Source organism: Pinus tabuliformis, chromosome X, assembly GCF_031772625.1.
Source record: "Pinus tabuliformis cultivar Carrire ecotype Pingquan chromosome X, CPIR1, whole genome shotgun sequence".
Lineage (NCBI taxonomy): Eukaryota > Viridiplantae > Streptophyta > Pinopsida > Pinales > Pinaceae > Pinus > Pinus tabuliformis.
In genome coordinates this window covers 1,005,778,544-1,005,800,246 of record NC_142308.1, presented here as the reverse complement: position 1 = coordinate 1,005,800,246, position 21,703 = coordinate 1,005,778,544, and the positions used below count along the sequence as shown (strand labels likewise).

At 35.7% G+C, this 21,703-nt stretch overlaps 1 pseudogene; it reads right to left on the bottom strand.

The window, feature by feature from the left end:
* Positions 1–1,377: 1,377 nt before the first annotated feature.
* Positions 1,378–4,643, bottom strand: LOC149143150 (serine carboxypeptidase 1-like; annotated as a pseudogene).
* Between the last annotated feature and the right edge of the window lie 17,060 nt (positions 4,644–21,703).

Below are 21,703 nucleotides of genomic sequence, written 5' to 3'. Positions count from 1 at the left end.
GTTTTTAATTTACTTCAGTTTTTATAGTGGATATGTGAGCTGGGCTATATGGAGTTAATTAGAGCTATTTAATCGTGCTCATTGTTTGGTGAATTTGAGATTCAAAGTTTGTCTACCGAATGTTTTACAGCAAATTGACTACATTGGCTAGCTTGCTGCTTGAATCTGCATCAACTCTTGAAACGTCACCACTTATGGATTACCAGTGGAGAATAATAGCATATATATGGTTAGATATTTTATTTTTCTTACTTATATTGTTACTGGTCTTGATGGTGTTGTTTTGGTTGTGGTGAATTTTAAGAAGAATTGATCACGCTCCTTTGGAAGTGCCACCCTTTGATGCTCAATTGTGATGTAAAATATAGGAATATAGAAACCTTTGCATTGTTGTATTGATAATATGTTGTTTTTATTGACTTTTGGGACTTGGGAAAACTTGTTTCCTTCACTGGTGAGAATATTAGAAGGATAATCTATGACAAATAGTGCACGGGACATCGTTTACACAAAATATTTTGCTTATACTACCCTTAACTCTGTTTTTTGTTATCTCTGAAGGCGTTTATCTATCATCTGTATTGAATAAGGTACCATAGTGGGGTTCGTGTCCCTTCCTAATTGCAGCAATTTTTCTGACCATAATGTTCTCTTGGAACTATGGAAGGCAGAAAAGTATAAATATTTAGCATGGAGAAAACTTAGCATAGAAGGTTTGAATGGATTGCTTTCCGGGGTGAATTCACGTGTACCGGGAATTTGTTTCTTCTGTAGTGACCTTATTTCCGGCTTTCCACTGATTATTGAGAATTATGTAAAGAATGTGGGGTCTCTGCATGAATTTCTTGTCATTGTCACCATAAGAATGGTTTCGGTCAAGACAATGCTTTTGTCAGAGAGATTTATGGTTGGAAAACTAGAGCCGAAGGGTGTATATAAATGCATAGCCCAATATGAGTACCAGTCTATGTTCCCACCAACACGCAATGTTGCATCTCCATAACTCTAGAATAGAAACTTGACGATATTCCCACCAACACGCAATGCTGCATCTCCATCACTCTAGAATAGAAACTTGACATCTGGAATTGCAGAAAAATCATATCAATTGGAAGGCCTAGCTGCAAAGCATTTCTAGGGTGTGTAAAGCAATTTCATCAAAAAACGTCTAGCAATGGGAAACATTCTAGGGTACCTGATGTTTTACTAGCTTAAAATTATAATTAAATTAAATCAAAACTTTATTATGAAACAATATAAAATTAGTATAAACCTGACTTACGGTGATGGGGGCTTACATAAACAATGTTGGGTTGTTCCAAAGTTGGGATTCCTCAATGTTTGACATTAATGAACATGCCATTTGTTCGATTCCATTCAAAAGTTCAAGTTGGTTTCCTGATCAAGAAAGATCGATTGCATCGCGTGAGGAGCAGGGGACCTATTGCACTTTACCACAGCAGGGCATTGCCTATCCTGGTAAGCATGTTGTAGACGAACCGCCAGACTAGAGATTCTGCTCGTTGATCCAACAACCTGATCAATTATTTCTAATTTTTCGTCCCTCTTGGTTAGGAGTTTTTGACTACCTATGCTTTCCGGCTTCTCAGAAAGGGGGTAACAAACGGGTTCAAGAATATTGGCATGGTTGATTCCCATCAAAACCTGTTTTTCAAAAGACCAAATCAGGACTAATTTGCAAGGAATAATGTTAAGTCCTGAATTTAGCAAAATCAACTGTTGTGATAGAAGTTAGGAAAAGGACTACAAGGATTACCTTCGACACTTCTAATAGGTTTGATTCACAAGAAGCATTGGTGGAATACAAATAGCTACTATTGCAAGCCTCCTTTACTGCCTGCACAAACATAAGTATGTAGAAGTTCTATATCAAACAGCTGCTGAAACGCCAACTGATTTACATTCTCTAAACATTAGAGTAAACAACTCGTAAAATAATATCATGTTAGACTAGGATTTGAATGGCATCCCTGGAACTACCATCTGTCTATGGAGAATATATAAATTGTGCCTATGATTTCATGGTCTCTTATTTTAACGTTGCAGGGTACACACCTGGTATAATTCGTCAGAAATAAGTCCCTTTCCATGTGCAAAAGGAACCTCTGAGTTGTCAAATACTTCATCTGCCTTCCCATTTCAAACCAGATAACCCTGAAAAACTAGCCATGCAAGAAGTTAGACCATGAGACCATCTAGTAAAATTCCTAACGAATGTAACGCTATTCATAGTCACCAACATATTTTGGAGAGGCCTGAATGAAGAAAGCTATGAATTTCAATTATTAGCAAAGATTTTTGACCTTAATGTTCAAGGTTGGTTTAATTCCTGCTTCATTTGCTGTCATAGCCAAAAAAGAGAGGTTGCAATGGTCAATCATCAAAGTATCAATCATAAAAAAAATTGTATTAAGAAAAATACAATGTCTAGAACATATTTTTTCTTGAAATGCAACCTCAAATCAAGTTATAGGACTCCTGCTGCCACAAAGAAATTCCAGCCTATTCCAAAAACAGAGAATCCAAGAAGTCAACTGAATAACAAAACATGGTTCGTGTGTGCTTTACCATTTACTATTTCCTGTACCACCATTGGAATATTAATACCACAATAAGGTTTCCCTCTGACATAAAATGGATTAGATAGAAACTCAGGGAATGCTTCAAATCACTGCATCCAAGATTATAAACTGTACTGAGATTCACAAAAATCTATACACTTGTAAAATATTTTTTTGTAGCATGATAGAACTGAAAACCTTTATGAGGAAAGTATGTATATCTGAAGCAGCCTTAAAATCTCCAGTCTTGTAATCTGTAGCTGTATTGGAGTAAGAAAAACCAGTCCCAACTGGAGAATCAACAAAAAGAATGTTGGAGACCTACATGTGCAAAACCATTCAAGGTTAATCCATTACAACAAAAATTTATACATTCAGTGGCATCCAAGTTAAGTCCAAGTTGGATGAGAAACAATTTAGTAATGGCAAATTCCAAAGTGATGAAAGCAATAGAACATAAAAGTTGATAACATAGATGCTTTATTAGTGACATAATCTAGTATGCTCACTTGACGAATGTTTGAAAGAGGGAAAAAAATTTGGTGCCCTAATTGAAAAGATTTCATTATAACCATAGTGGCAGAGGCAGGAGCCTTGAATGCCAACCTTAGTCCAAGAGTTTGGATTAGGGATGAGCGTGGGAAAACTCCCAGAATTGTTACTGAGATCAAAACTCATTAGACCTGCAATAGGAGAAAAACTTTGGGATAAATATTGGAAGATCTCTATCATTTTATTTTATAAATTTCTAAAAATCACTATTATGTTCTATTTTTCTCTACACAAGGATTCCATCAAAATAGTCTCCCACCCTGCCTAGCCTTACAAGTCTGGAAAGTGCATTACCTTTTCACGATCAATGCTAAACATTGAATAGGTAATGCTTCAAGAGTATGAAATCCATAATTTATCAATTTCTGTTATTCTTTGGTTTACTATGATATCTTAGTATTGCATAAGCCTAATTATGACAGCAGTTGACTCGGTTTTGGGTGCCAATTCCAACAACATGGGTAAAAGTGAGCTTACAGTTATCCATTTGAACAAGTCATTCCCATGGCCAGATTACACAATTTGAAAACTTAATATGTACAAGATCAAAATTCATTCAGTAAATAGCAACTTTGAGCATTGAAGCAGACAATAAGAGCAAGAATTCCCATAGCTGACCAATCTCATAGACAAATCTAGTGAAACTGGTGCAACCAGGACCTCCCTCAAGCCAAAGAAGAAGTGGATCATTTGCTGGATTACTTTCTGACTTCACAAAATAGTAGAAAAGTTCTCTTCCATTGGCCTCACTAACTGTCACATACCTGCATGAATATGAAGAAAACACAAAGACTTTCATGCAGTTAATTGGTCATCCAATAGAATATAAGAGTGGTAGAATCACATCTTTAAGCACTCCATATAACAATTTTCGCTCCTACTCTTTTACATATTTTGAACTCTCCATGCAACAATTTTGACTTTAATATTTTTTAGCTTCAATTGTCACCAAATTTATTAAGTATCCATAGAAATTAAACTATGTTCAAACATATTCACAGTCTGTGCATAACAATTAGAGATCTGTATATCTTTTATGTTTTTCTGTCTTTCTTTGTCATATAAGCATGCATTCTACAAGCTATGAACATTCTACAAGCTATGAACTCTTTGGTTATGTTCTTAATCTTTGCATAAATACACAGCTAATTGTTTATTTACAAACAGGAGCAAATTCATGCATGCTATTTTTGAACATGATTGTGTTAATGAATAAATATTCTTTCCAGTGAAAAGTCTGGCACTTTGAATTTGTTACTTTCAATTATTGTTACATTTGAACATGGAATTTATTCATGAATAATTCTACTTTACCTTGGATAGATATGGCACTTACCCAGCATATATCTCATAACTAATATTGCCATGATATCCTGGAAAGGACTCCACTGTGGCATTTGCAGGTGTTGCCTTGCAATTCAGCTGAAGTAAGGTGATAATCAGAGATATAATTACATGGGTAGTGAATAAATTAACCACAAATTGCATGGACTTCATCAGGGAAGACATTGTTATGTAAATACACCCAACCTCGCTTCAATTAAAAAGAAAACATCGTGTCTATACATATATATTTCTCGAGTTCACTTCTAATAGGCCTTGAAATGCTTTGATATATATGGACAGTTCGTTAAAGACAGCGATAATTCTTATTTAAAATGATTCATTTATTTTCATTACCCATTTGAACATTTGAATATTATGTCAAATCGTACGTATCTCTATCAGTGTGAATATGCTTAGGCTAAGTCAACAGAATATTTTCTACATTTCCCCTTCAAGATGATCAAAAGCTATCTTCTCTATCTGCCATTCATTTCAGCCCGCCGGGCGGTGTAAAGACTTCTTGTTGTATCCATGTAATGCCTGGAAAATAACATCCACGACCATATCCTGGAGCTTATCTGATTGCCGATTTTCTGAACATTTCACAATTGGATGGACAAGGATATGGGAGCGGTTAAAAATTTCACGGTTTTTATGTCTGCCATATTATTAAATATTTGGGGAATTTGCAATCCAGATAAAACACTTAGTCAAAAATTTAACTGCGCCTCCAAATATTTGGGGAATCTGCAATCGAAATAAAAAATGTTGTCAAATATTTAATTGCTCCCTTAAATATTCAGGGAATATGCAATCAAGATACCATACAAGGCTGAACCCAAATCCAAAAGTGAGAAGACTAATTAAGTTGTTGGAAAGAGGATCCACAGTTGGATATTTATGCCATGGGATGTTAGGCAAGCTACATAATTTCTGATAACCAGTTCCTCATTATTTAGATATTCATAGTTGGAAATCATGTTTTGTCCTTTTATCGAAATGAATGGCACTGAGTGCTATGAATTTCACCTAGAGTACTCAGAGAAGCATTTTGAATACATTGGTGTTTCATCTAGAGTGTAAGTACTCGGTACAAGTAAAGTTAGCTTCATGTTCTCACCCATAATGATTGCCTGGTTCGTGACCAACATCATGATAGGACAGTATAATATTGTGAAATATTATCCTGGAGCATTCAAGGCATTCAACCCATATTATATATACCATTACTTTCATGAATATCACTAATAAGGATGGGTGATGCTTGGAGGTGTAGTCTTATGTATAACGGGTATTGATTATTTGCACGATGATATGTGTCTTATTTTATCATATAGTATACTTGGAACTGTTTTCTAACTCAATTGATAAATCCATACCAATGATTTTCTCAAACAAAATTCGTAACTTCCTCCCAATTATTTATGTTAAAGCTATACAAATAGAAACACCAACATCAGTGATTTGTTCTGATTGGATCCAGGTGCCGAGGCCATGTTTGTAGACTTGGGCCATTTCAACATGAAATCAATCCAGGTCCAAGCTATATGTCAAGGACATAATTATTAGTATTTCATCATACCTGCATGCTTCATCCTCAAGTTTTAGTACCGTAATGAGAAATTTGGGTTTTTCGTTGTAGCTTGCTTTCTGTGTGTTGGTTTACCCATCTCTGCTTATCACATATACCAGACAAGTGACTTACTTGATAAAAAACCCAGGGGACATAGGCCCTACATTTTACAAAGCAATACTATAGCCTGTGTATTGGTCAATGTTCATTGTTGCCACTTTAGCAGCCATTGTAGCCAGTCAAGCATTGATTACAACAACATTCTCAATCATAAAACAATCCATGGCTCTTAGCTGCTTCCCTCAATCTTATTTTCCACCACAGGGATGAAAAATGTTGCCTTATTTCATATCATAATGTACTGATATTCAGTATATAATGAAAATTCTAAGCATTTACCATGTTTTAAATATGCATTCATTTTTAAATTTATGGTAGATTATCTACGTATGAATCATGATTTGAAATCTTGGCATTGTAGAAGAAGAATACCAAAGTTTTGTGATTTTTAGGTTATCATTAGATAGGTAAAAGATGGACAAGATGTCACAATGTGTTTTTAAATTATGTTTTGGAAGAGATAAAAGTTTTGATAGCGTTTTCAATTTACTTCAGTTTTGATAGTGGATATGTGAGCTGGGCTATATGGAGATAATTAGAGCTATTTAATCCTACTCATTGTTTGGTGAATTTGAGATTCAAAGTTTGTCTACCAAATGTTTTACAACAAATTGACAACATTGGCTAGCTTGCTGCTTGAATCCGCATCAGCTCTTGAAACGTCACCACTTATGGATTACCAGCAGAGAATAATAGCATATATATGGTTAGATATTTTATTTTTCTTACTTATATTGTTACTGGTCTTGATGGTGTTGTTTTGGTTGTGGTGAATTTTAAGAAGAATAGATCACGCTCCTTTGGAAGTGCCAGCACTTGATGCTCAGGTGTGATGTAAAATATAGGAAGATAGAAACCTTTGCATTGTTTTATTGATAATATGTTGTTTTTATTGACTTTTGGGGCTTGGAAAAACTTGTTTCCTTCACTGGTGAGAATATTAGAAGGATAATATATGACAAATAGTGCATGAGACATCGTTTAGACAAAATATTTTTCTTATACTACCCATCACTCTGTTTCTTGCTATCTCTAAAGGCGTTTATCTATCATCTATATTGAATAAGGTACCACAAGGAGGTTGGTGTCCCTTCCTAATTGTAGCAATTTTTCTAACCATAATGTTATCTTGGAACTACGGAAGGTAGAAAAGTATAAATATTTAGCACGGAGAAAACTCATCATAGAAAGTTTGAATGGATTGCTTCCCAGGTGAATTCACGTGTACCAGGAATTTGTTTCTTCTGCAGTGACCTTATTTCTGGCTTACCACTGATTATTGAGAAATATGTAAAGAATGTGGGGTCTCTGCATGAAGTTCTTGTCATTGTCACCATAAGAAGGGTTCCAGTCAAGACAGTGCTTTTGTCAGAGAGATTTATGGTTGGAAAGCTAGAGCCAAAGGGTGTATATAAATGCATAACCTAATATGAGTACCAATCTATGTGTTACAGGCCCAAGCCACCAAACAACACTTTTCCCATGTTGGGTCCCTTCAAATTCTGAATCTAAGAAGCCCCATAGGAGCAACAAAATGAAAATGATACCTAGAAAATCACTCTTCTTGCCTAAGCCACCAATCCTAGCAAGGCTTAAGGAGGACCAACGATAATTATAAGGATCCCATGCTTCCACTATACTTTCTATTGCTTTATGATCCAATATGTTTCTCATCTTATCTTTCCATTTTGTTTTGAATGTGGAGTCTTTACAGCTTGCAATATAGTATGCTCTAAGCCCTTGTAGCAATATTCAAAATGTGGCTACAGTTGCTTTACAGTATCTATAGATGAGGGTATGCCCCATTTGTCTGTTATGGTGGAGAGCTGGGCTCTTGCTATGAGTACCTCATAAAACTCACCCTCATATGTCAGTTGCAGTGTCTTATTTGGGGACAAGAACACAGGTCCTTCAGTTGCGGCCATGGTTTTAATACCAATCCACTCTTGACTTCTTCCTTGCTTGGTAGCAATTTACAGAAAACCCTGTACCCCAACAACCAGTGTGTTCGAAACTTGTTCGTATCAGACACTAATATATTCAGGGTTTTCAATTGGGCATCTCTGAAATTTTGGAAAAGAAATTGAAGCATTTGGCAAGTTTTGGCCTACTACTCATAAACATCAATCCGAAAAAGGGGTATGTGTTGTAGTATTTGTAAATGAGTAAACATTTAAATTTAGTTTTATATGAAAAAAAGATTTAGTATGCATAATGAAACATTAAATTAAAATAATAATAATAAAACAGTTTAATTGACATCTCATATGAAGTTAGTAGTGAAAAATGTCATTTTAATAGAGTTCTGGCAAGTTAAGGAATTTGTGCATCCCTATATTTATGAAAATTTCACCGAGAGTTTGATTTCAGCAAGGAGTTTGATGGCTTTCACTTGTATTTTTCGAAACACCTAGTTGACAGAACCATGTAGTAGGAAAATGACATTTAATTTTTACTCTCACGATGGTTTGTGACAGCTAGCGACCTTGTGTGCCCTCTTTAAAAGTGACAATTCATTCTTAAATATGTAACATATGGAAAAACAAAATCTCCAATTACAAAAAAAAACTTAAAATAATGTACAAAAATATGTTCACATAAACAACACCTGCTACATGAATAATGGATAACCTCTATATGACATTAACTATAACTCATTATCATCCACCCTTGCTTTCAAGAATGTCCATTCACATGTTGCTATTCATCCACACACTACTATTACTTATCCATATTCAAAACACACATCACTAATAGTTTCAAGTGTAACTCAATATCATCCACCCTTGCGTTCAACAATGTCCATTCACATGTCACTATTCTTCTACACACTATTATTTATAAAATATCTATATTCAACATACACATAAATAACAATTTCAATTGCAACTCTTAATCATCCACCCTTGCTTTCAACAATGCCCATTCACATGTCCCTATTCTTCCACACTCTATGCCTTACGACATTTCCTTTGCAACATCAGGTGCAAATGCTAGTTATGAAATTGAGAATTTTTAAATAATATATTACCTTGGTCATGTAAGAAAACAAATAACTTAGATTTCATTCTAATATATCATCTAAAAGACAAAAAAAAAAACTATTTATTCTTGTTTTTTAAATATTTTTATTAATTTTCCAACGAGACCTAGAGTAGATAGTGACATTGTGTTCTAATAAAGGATGCTATGGTTCAAATGTCACTAATTCAAAACTTTGTGGAAAAAATTCAACCATGTTGAGGGCTGGTGTGGCCCAAGTTGGGTGTGATCTATAGGTGATTTTGATTACTTAGATGCCCCCGAGACACAAATGCTCAAACAATAGGTTATTCATGCTAGTCACCTTAGGACTCACATAAACTAGCAAACAAAAGAACAACATTTTCATTAATTTCATAATATATTATTTTAGTTTGAAAAATCATCTTTTAACACTCTCGTAATAATAATATTAGAATATTAAAATAGCATAATTACCCATTAATGATATTTTTAAAAATAAAAATACAAATTAATCTTAGATAACAATTATTTCCAATTTTTTGGGAAAAAGCAATTATCCCCAATAATAAATTTAATTGATTAACTAATTTAGATTATAATTTTTTATTTAGGCTAAATTGTATAGAATTCAAAATAAAAAATTACTTGATAAACTAAAATTCAAAGCAAACCCTCACTACAGAGACTTGACCATCAAATCCAAAAATTTTCTCTCCGTAGAGAAGTGAGAGGTAGCTGAGTACTGGGAGATACATAATTTAACACACAAAAACACAAAATTTAGCCTAAAAGGTAATGTAAAAATCCAGCAATAAAAAAGGAAGAATAAATCAGAGACATGATAGAAGCTAGGAAAAAGGGTTTGAGTCTGTGACAATGACTTGGATGGGCTCTTTGTTATCTCTAGTTGTTCCTCTTGTCAATGGGAGGTTGTCGAGATGAAGTTCAATATGCTCAATCCTTCAATATAAGTCCTTCATATGCCAATGCAAATGTTCAAGGGAATGGATAATATTTTCATGATGCTTGTTCCTAGAAGAGAAATCAATTGTTTTCATATACTAATTAAAATGGCTTCTCGTATGCCCCATCTTTGGAATCCAATCTACCCACTTAGTAAGAAACTATGTATCTGAGAGGTGAATTCTATGAGAGGAAGCTTCTCCCTTAGCATGGGGGAGCTTGTCTTGAATGGGTGTCAGCATGAGGTCACAAAAGTGAGAGACAATTTCCTTGAGATGTTGATGACTAACTGTACTATGCTTGTGGGCCTTCTCTTATTAATAGGTGATACCCCTACGAACTCCCACCATTTAACAGGGCATGAAGGAAAGGTTAGAGAATAGGTAATATGGGTGCAAGGTAATAGACGTACGGATTTAGATAATTAATATGAGTGCAATGTAAGTCGAGAAACTAAGAAGAGAAACACCACAACAAAGGGGACCTCCAATGACATACGCTAGTTCCATTTGGTCGAAAGGAAGGAATAGATAAAAGGAAATCCTAGGCAAGAAACATAACAAAATAATCTAAGGCAGGAGCCTTGCATTGAGCAACCTTGAAAGGATGTGCATGCAATAGGTTGGATTAGGATGAGGGATGAAGGAGAGGAAGAATAATCAAGGAATAGGGTACCCAAAGAATAGGAGAGAGATGGGGCCATGCAGGGAATCATGGAAAAATGAAATCTATCACAGACGTTCCTAGAGGAAGAAATAAACAATTACGGGGCAAGAAATGAAAAGTGAAAATCCAAAGTGTCAAAGAAAACAATGATCTAACCAACTAGTAGAAGAGTAAATAACATAGAGTCATAACGATTCTACATAGGAAACAACTATTATAGGTTTCAATGTGTTGTTGGTGATCAGACTATTAAGGGAATCTTGAGGTTAGAAATGGGTCTCAAAATGAAAAATGTACTAACAAAATCAACTTTACGAGAAATTATAGGATTCAATATGATCATGTCGTCCTGAGGGGAGAATATTTTTGGAGGGAAAGAAGAAAATTACTCTTTTCAATCATATTTTTTGACTTATCCCCTTACAGATTTTCTTAAATTTCAAGTGTGTACACTTCTTAGATGTAGAATCAGATTTTTCATCTAACAAGTGCACCAAGAAAATCTCAAAATGCACGAAAAAACGTGTCTGAAACATGACTTTTCATTTATTTTCAATTGTTATCGATGTGAATCCACTCAAAAGTATGCAAAGTGGGTGATCATTAGATTTGAAATCTAATTATGCATCAAGTGAGTGCACACACTTGAAATTTGAGTAAACATACAAGGAGATAAATTGAAAATAAAATAAAAAATATAGTTTTACCATTATTTCATTATTCTCCTTAAGAGGCCCATTTTAGACCTCAAAGTTCCCTTAATTAGTGAATCAGTTCCCATGAATTATCGAATCCGAAAATTAGAAAATGGATTTTTAGCAATCGTTATCATGTACGATCATAGTTGTAGATAACACCACTGGAATCTTATCTCAATCACTCCATGATCCAAACTCGGAGGCCTCTACCTACTACTTTCCTTAAAAACTTAACCATCATGCCCTTGATTTACTCACTTTTACAAGCCCTCTAGGTAAATGTGAAACAAAGTGTTACTATGATAAGAATCAAACTCTTATAGTACCTTAAGGAAACGGAGTCGACAACTTGAGACTTTACTGACTTCCCGTAGGTGCCACAGGACCTCTAGGAGTAACCCAACCCCTACAAGAGTCCAACCCCTAAGATAAATCTCTTTTTCACTAACATAAATCCCCAGCTGACCCCTTCCAAGGCATTCCAATGACTATGGCCCTCCAGTCACACTGATGAGCCTATATAAGTGTAACTGTAGCCTTTTTCTTTTAGTCTTATGCCAAGGACTGTGAGATTTAATGCTATTCTCCAGGGCCAGGGCCTAGTCACTGCCAAAAACTTGATGAAACTTCTAGAACCCATAAAAGAGATGAGGACAATGCTTTTGATAACAATCATTATCAAGGACTTGACTGGAGCTTCCCCAACTAGGACTGACACTCTATCAAACACTTGGTAGGCATACAACCTACAGGTCGTGAATGCAAGTTTGAACTTAAGGAGCTCAAAAATTATATGAGGTTTAACAAGAATGATCACTGGATTCTCATATTAGCTATGAAAACATCAATTAGGTCTTGAATTCATTATTCATTTAGTTTCAAGTAAAAACATGGAAAGAGCCATGACTAATGATTGTCATATAACCATGCTTATAACTAACATATAACCAAATAAATAACAATGAGAGAAAAACAATTAAAGCCACATAATAACAAATATATTTACTCATCAAAAGCCAGAGAAACTTATCTCTTATTAAACATAGAAAAATCCAACCATGTTTGGGACATCCCCATACCACCCAAGCATCTATTGGATAAACAAAATCTTTATTTTATCCAATCACCCCTGATCCATATTCCAAGCATGAATTTGGGATCTCATGGCATAAACCAATGCATAAAAAACCAAGGGAATCCAAAGGTTAAACTACCTCCACCCTTACCATACTTTGATCTCACCTAAATCGGAGTTGAGATCACAAAAAAAAACCAAGCTTGGATGCCTCAGAATTTATTCTCCAATACCTTGAGGAATTTTCCCATCTCCTCCCTCGATATTTACCATGTATAAGCGATTCTTATGCCTTTGAGAATTTTACTAAGACCACCTCACCTGGATCCAAAATCTTTTGGCAATCAAAAGCTCAAACTAAGAAAACTCTCATCACACCATGGCTATATAAAAATTGCAAGGCAAGGCTAAAATACACTCTTGAAACACGATAAAGTCCATGCCAACGACATCAGAAGAACAAAATACCAACATGCACATATCATGCATGTCAAAACCAGCTAGGAAATCATAATTGAAACCTATTACCTACAATTATTCCTAGTGAAACTGTTTGATCCAACTTTTTGTTGCTTGATCCTTGTTTTCCTTGTTCTTCCTTTGTTGTCCTTGTCCTTCCTTTGCTTGCTTTCTTTCCTTCTCCTCTTTGTTCTCTCCTCCTCTCTGAGACTATTTCTAAAACTAATCTGGGAAAAGGCTACCAACTGATGTTCTAAGGTCTTTTTATTATTGATGCCTCTAGTTTCTTCAATTTTCCATTATTTTCTTTCAATTTCCTCCTCACATGAAACCTGTGACCTTTTACCTACCTTTTCTCCTAATTTCCTTTATTTTCATAGTTAAAATGCTAATTAATGCCTCTTTGTCTTTTCAAATCCTTTGGCATTTCCTTTACCAATTTCTCTTAGCTATAAACACAGGAAGTGATTCCCACTAGGATGTTTTTGCCAAACATTCAGCTATGAATAAGCGTCCCTTAACTTTGGTCTTATTTTTCTTTTATTAACTTTTATTACACAAATTTTTAACCCAGGGAAGTTACAAACCCCTTCCACTTAGGGAAACACCATCATCGGTGTTCTATGATGCCTACAACTAGAAAAACCACTAAAAAGAAAAACGTACTACCCATGGAGCTTTATAAGCTATCTTGTTGTAGTATTTATAATGATCAACATGCTCGAAAGTAAAGCCATCATGACAAACATGACAACATGACACCCATAACTCTTATTGGAGATTTTTAACACATCCCATTGTGGTATTTACAATATCAACAATACATGAATATGTACATATAGAAAAACTAATTTTCCTCAATAAGAAAACAATGAAGCATACATATCCTGCATCTGGTCAACCATCTCTCATGTAGCTTCATTGGGCTGAAAGTTATTCCACTGCTCTTTAACTTGCTTGATTGCATTTTTCCAGAGCAAGATATGTTTCTGATAGAATGTGAACTGAGGTTCCGATTGGAATTACCCTTATGGTCCCACCTACAATACAGAACAATCATTAACATGACCAACATCCTCTACCTATATTTTAAATAATGAAACATGGAAAACATCATGATATTTCACTATCGGAGGTGGTGCAAGTTTGTAGACCACTGGTTCAATCATCTCAAGGATCTCTGCAATACTATGGTGCTAACTTGCCACGTGATCTAGTCCTCAAGGAGCTCTTCTTGGGCTTGATGCGCAAATACACATGCTCCCCAACTTGAAACTCATTAAACTTGTATGACGTTCTACATAACTCTTCTACTTGTCCCATGTTTCCTTCAGATTCTTCCTTATAAACTGCATTTCTTGTTCCATGTCTACGAGCATGTCCATTCCAATAAGTACCTTAATGTCTAGATTACTCCAACTGATGGGAGTGTTACAACTCTTCCTATGCAGTTCCTCAAACAAACTCATCCCCTGTGAATCCTGATAATAATGGTTGTAAGAAAAATCAACAATTGGAAGGTACTCATCCCATATTCTTTTCTGATACATCACATACATCCTCAACATATCGTCCAGTATCCTACTAACCCTCTCAGCTTGTTCATCTATCTACAAATGATAAGTTGTATTGAAGATCAACTTTGTCCCCAGTCCTAGAAGCAACTCCTTCCAAAACATGGAAGTGAACTTAGCATCCCTGTCTAAAGTAATATTATTCAGAACACCATGCAATATGACATCTCCCTTATGAAGAACTGACTAGCTGAATAAGTAGTCTTCACTAGAATGAAGTGAGCTACCTTTCTCAACCTGTCTACCACAACCATAACAGAATCATGTTTCACTGATGTCCTCAAAATGCCTATAATGAAGTCCATGGAAATGACCGCCCATTTCCATTATGGAATCGGAATATGCTGAAGCAATCCACCTAGATTCCTACACTCTTCTTTCACCTGTTGACAGTCTAAACATCTATCCATGAACTCTGCCACTTGCTTCTTCAGATTTACCTAGTAGTAAAACTTGTTCACTATTGTCAATGTATTATGATATTCCAGGTGACTTGAATATGGTTTTACATGAAACTCCCTCAAGATAATCTTCTTTAGTTGAGTGTCATTTCACACATAGATCTTTTCCTTCAATATCAACAAGTCATCTGTTGTGAGATGCTAGTTCACATCCTGAGCACCTATACCCTACGATCACCTATGCATAAGTTCCTCGTACCTGTCATCATGTTGTCCTATTGTAATATATGATCCATAAACTTGTCCCATATGAGCTCATTATTGCAACATCATTAAAATGCACTTTCCTACTGAGAGCATATGAAACCTTGTTCTTCTTACCCTTGATGTATCCAATCATGAAGTAAAAATCCCTAATCATAGCTTGCTTGTATTCAAATTCGGTTGGTCAAACAAATATCTCCACCGAATGTGATCGTTGATCAGTAGAAACCTCTTGCCAAGAAGATAATGTCTCCACATCTTCAAGGCATGAATAATAGTTGCCAAATCCAGATCATGAGTCACGTATTTATACTCATTCTCATTTATTTTCCTGCATTGAAAGGATATCACTTGTCCCTCCAACATAAGGACTCCACCAAGCCCTCTCTTGCAATCATCTATACACACTACAAACTCTTAATCTAGATTTGCAATTTTCAACACTGGAGCATTCGTCAACAACTACATCAACCACTGAAAAATAGCTTCAGACTCCTCTATCTATTCAAACTTCTTACCTTTATTCGGCATTGATATAAAAGGATAGGAAGTGCGTGAGAATTTCCTAATGAACCTCCTATAATAACTTTATAACCCCATTAATTATCTGACTCCATCCAAATTCTTAGGAGTTTCCCACTCCATGAAAGCTCTTACCTTTTCTGTATCTACTTTTATGCCTTCCTTGGAAAGAACATGTCACAAGTAATGCACCTCTGTCTAAAAGAAACTACACTTGCTAAGATTGGCAGACAACTCATGCTCTCGCAGTAATCTCAACACTATTTCTAAATGCTCGGAACGATATTCCTCATTATTTGACTATATAAAGATGTCATCAATGAATATAATAACAAACTTGTCCATATGAGGCTGTGGCACACTATTCATCCATCATAAAAGTAGTTGGAGCATTAGTCAAACTGAGTGGAACTAGAAGAAAGTCATAATGCACATACCTAGTGCTGAAGGAAGTCTTGTATATGTCGTCTTCTTTGATGCATACCTGATGATATCATGATATCAGATAAATATTCAAGAACACTTCTTCTCCCTTGAACTGTTCAAACAAGTGATAAATCCTTGGTAGAAAATATCTATTCTTGATCGTCACCTTGCTCAATTTCCTGCAATCAATGCACAACCTAAGAGTACCATCCTTCTTCTTCATGAATAATACTGGTGCACCTGAAGGAAATACACTTGGCCTAATGTATCCCTTATCAAGAATTTCCTTCAACTACAAATTCAACTCTGCTAACTATGGAGTGTTGATCCCATAAGGTTCCTTTGATTTTGGTGTTCGCCCTGGTACCAACTCAGTAGGAAAATCCACTTCCCTGTGGGGAGGCAACTCTGGAATCTTTGTTGGAAACACATTATGAAACTATTGTAGTATAAGGTACCTGTTGAATATTTCTACATCCTCGACATCCCTACCCTTTTCACTAGAGATATGGATTGCAAACATCACACACCCTTTCATGCAAATGTGCTTAGCTTGCATAGTTGTGACTATCCTCACTAATGTAGGTTTCTTCTTTCCCTGCAAGATTCTCTTTTCCCCATTATTATCCAGGCCTTCAATAGCATTTTCGTAACAATTTACCTTGGTCCTTTGAAGGTACAACCAATGCATACCCAAAATAATATTATATGATCCCAAGTTTAGTACATTCAAATGAGCCATTGTAGGCATACCATTTAACTTGAACGTACAAGCTCTTACCTAGTGATGAACTCTCTTCTTAGTACCTGTATCCAACTCCACCAACCAAGACACTCCATACACTTATTTTTTCAAGCAACACTTATCCAGCAGGTCAGGATTAACATAACTATAATTATATCGAGGATCAATCAAAATAGAAATAACTTGATCAGAAATATTACCATCCATCTCAGTAATAGATGCCTGGTGATTTGCTTTCATGTTTTCCACAACTGCATAAGTATGAGGAATACTATGACCAACATCCCCAACTATTTGTGCCTCCTAAGAACTATAGATTTTAATCCTACCTCCCTAGTACAATGAACAATCCTTCTTATATGATCTTTGCCACATATCTAACACTGCAATGGTCCTCCACCATCACCACTAGTCTGCTACTTGACAATATGTGGTCCATGTCCCTTCTCAACTGTTTTGAGCTTGTTTTAAGGAAACACATTTTCTTTCTCACCTACATCTTGAGGTCTTCCCCACTTTTGTATCCACTTCCCTTTAACTTTATCATTTCCCTTCAAGTCACATTTAGGCTCAGCTTTGTGCTTTGATTGTTAATAATAATGCTCCAATTTCGTGATGGACTCCTCTAGCATTGTAGGATCCTCAAACTCAATCTAGTCTTTGTATGTTGTTGGCAATCCACTGATGAATATTTGGATATTAGTCTTCTCATCCTTGAGATAAGGCACATACCTCAACAACTCCAACAACCTATTATTGTGCTCATCATCTATCATAAAACCCATATGTAGCTCATAAAATTCCTCATCTCTATCATCATAGTACCTCTAAAAGAAGTACTTATTCTTAAAGAGTCTCTCAAACTCATCCCAATTCTACACGTCTTCTCGAATTCCCTTGAAATTATTCACATATTCCCACCATATGTGTGCTTTTCGTTTAAGACTAAAGGTGGCTATCTTGACTTTCATGTTCTCTAAATAGTTGTGCAATCTGAAGAATTTATTCATCCCAAATAACCATGCCTCTACATATTTTTCCTTCTTCATATTTCACCAAATGTAGGTCACTTAACATTCTTGAACTACTCAGGTAGATACTCACCCATCCTATAAGGATGATGATGGTGACGAATGTGATGATGTCTCATGGATGAGGAACTAGAATGATGCTCATACATACCATTCCTCCTATCAGGTGTATCCAATGAATTTCCACCTGTAACTGTATCCCCTCTATCAAACATGTATCTGGACCGAGACCTCCTACCATATGCTCCATTAGTTTTCTCTTCCTTCTCTTGACTAATCCTCAACCATCCCTATTTCTGCAACTTTGAGAAGCTCTAAACAATCGATGCATTAAACTCTACCTCCTACTCTTGAGCCTCAACCAACCTATCATTGTCTTCTTTGCAACTTCTAATATCTGCGTTGAAACTCAATGTATCTGCTATACCGGGAGAATGCTCTTCTCCTTTTTTCCCAGCTTATCTATAGGGACAATCATAGGGACTCTAGTCTATAGTTTTTCTTGTCATCTTTGATTCTCTTATTCCTCAAAGTGTACCATGTTAGATAAATTAAATAGATACAAAAATCAAATCCATACCTTAGTGATGTTTAGGGGAGGCTTATCTCATCTACAAGTTCAGTCCAGATTAACATGTACATGTATAATCATAAGCATATCCATATAATCATATCAACACATCAACATCATAACGACATAACAACATAAAAACATCATGCATGACCATACGAACTGTATACCATGACCTCATGAATGACAATCATAAACTTGGCAATATCAAAGTTAATCTGAAGAGAGTGTAACCCCCTTTGATACCACCATGCCCCTCATTTACCCACTTTTTCAAGCCCTCTAGGTAAATGTGAAAGATAGTGATATTATGATAAGACTCAATCTCCTATATGAGTTTAAGAAAATGGGTTTTACAACTTGAGACCTTAATGACTTCGCTCAGGTACTACAGGACCTCCAGGACAAACCCAATCCCTCCAACAGTCAAACTCATGAGGTAAATCTCTTTTTCACTAACCTAAAGCAATAGTCACTCCCTTTCGAAGGTATTCCAGCGACAATGGCCCTTCAACTGCACTAATGAGCCTACCTAAGCCAACAACTGTGATCTTTAAGGCTATTCTCCAGGGCAAGGGCCTAATCACTTCCCAAAACTTGATGAAACTTCTAAAACTCATAAAAGACACGAGGACAATTCTTTTGATAACAAACTTGACCAAGGACTTGATTGGACCTTCCGCAACGGGGCCTAACATTCTATCAAACACTTGGTAGACATAAAACCTATAGGTCATGAGTGCAAGTTTGAACATAAGGAGCTCAAATATTATATGAGGTTTAACGAGAATGATCAATGGCTTCTCACATTAGCTGTCACAACATCAATTAGCTCTTGAATTCATTATTCATTTAGTTAGAAGTAAAAACATGGAAAGAGCTATAACTAATAATTTTCAAATGACCATGCTTATAACTAACATATAACCAAATAAATAACAATGAGAGGAAAACCATTAAGGACACATAAATAAAGTATATTTACTCATCAAAAGCAAGAGAAACTTATCGCTTATTAAACATAGGAAGATCCAACTAGGTTTAGGACTCGACGTACCACCCGACCATAGATTGGTTGAACCAAATCTTTCTTTCAACCAATCACCCTCGTGGCATATTGCAAGCATGCATGTGCAATATCATTGGATAAACCAATTTATAAACAACCAAGGAAATCGAGAGGTTAAACCACCTCCACCCTCACTATACAATGATCTCACCTAAACCGATGCCCGGTCCACAAAACCAAACTAAGCATGGATACCTCAGAATTCTGTCTCCAATACCGTAAGGAATTTTCCTGTCTCCACCCTCAGGCTTTATCATGTATTGCACCATTAGTGGTCAAAGGATTCCTATGCCTTTGGGAATTTTTCGAGGACCACATCATCCTGATCCAAGATTCCCTAGCAATCCAAAGCTCAAACTAAGAAAAGTCTCATCACACCATAGTTATCCAGAAATTGCAAGGAAAGGCTAAAATCCACTGTTGCAACCCGAAAAAATCCATGCCAATGAAAACAAAAGAACCAAATACCAATAGGAAAATACCATGCATGTCAAAAATAGCTAGAAAATCATACATGCTACCTATTACTTGTAATTATTCCTGTTCAAGCTGCTTGATCCATATTTTCCTTGCTTAATCCTTGTTTTCCATGTCCTTGTTTTCTTTCCTTGTCCTTACTTTGCTTGCTTGCTTTCCTTCTCCTCTTGATGCTCTTCTCCTCTCTAAGACTAATTCAAAATTAAACTAACTAAAGGATTCCAACCGATGCTTTGAGGTATTTTTATTATTGATGCCTCTAATTTCTTCAATTTTCGATTATTTCCCTTCAATTTCCTCCTCACATGCAATATCTGACCTTTCACCTCCCTTTTCTCCTCATTTCTTTTATTTTCATAAAATTGTCAATTAATTCCTCTTTTCCTTTTCAAAGCCTTTTCCATTTCCTTTGCCAATTTCCCTTAACCATAAACACAACAAGTGATGCCCCCTAGAATATTTTGCCCAATCATTCAGATTCAAATAGGTGTCCTTGATTTTGGTATTATTTTTCTTTTATTAATTTTTCTTATGTGAAATTTTAACCCGAGGTTGTTACAAGAAAAAACATTAAACACAGATTTCGGGTTAGAGCCATCAGTGAAGTTCTTTCACTCATTAGAAAAACATAATTAAGAATTCAATTGATGCACAAGTGTAATGGAAACCAACTAACTTCCAAATTATTACATTCATAGTGTGGTTGGCGAAATCAAAGGAAAACATGCTATATGTTAGCACCATTAACTTTTCATGGGGGCATCTTTCAACATCTCTTGGTCCTTTGGCTAAGTGGAACGACAACATATAATGGTTAAATTTGATGTGTAGTTACCCATATTTTGTATTTTTAACTATCAAAAGCTAGAAATTTTAAAATATACATGTCATCGTTGAGCTCTAGTTTCTTTTTAAAACTACCAATTTGATAGGTGAAATACAAATTTACATGTATCTATTTTGGAGCATATCTATGTGTGTGAGAGAGAGAGGGAGAGAGGGAGACATAGATCCATTTATATATTTGTGTGTTTATGCTAGAGAGAGTTATATATTACATATATTATTAGCATTTTATATCTTATATATAAGGAATTCCAAATTGGATGGATAAAATAAAAGAAGTTAGGCAGAAGATGAAACTCTAACATAAGAACATATTGCACAACACCTATAGACTTTGAGATAAATACAAGTTGTGATCACAGTATGAAACTGTTGATGGTGTTCGACCCGCCAACATTCAGGGGATCACCCCATATGAAGTCCCAACTAGACCACACACCATTTGGTGTGGGAGTCACATTAGGTATGATGGCCTGGTTGCCACTATCTTAAGAGTTTGCCTCAACTCTTGCTTGTTAGCACAGGAGAGTGGTTTGCTTTGTCTTCGAGAAGCGAGCTTCATGTGCCTGGTGAGTGTAAGTGTACTTTCGTCAATGATTCTTTCACTCTGAGGGGAAGAAGGTGAAGGTGAGTTCCAGGTTGAAAGGGATCATTCCCAACTCAGCTAGGAACACACAACACAAAGGACAAACAAAGATTTCAGCGAAGCAGTCCACTTGGATGCAATAGTCAAAACATACAAGGTAAGATAATATGT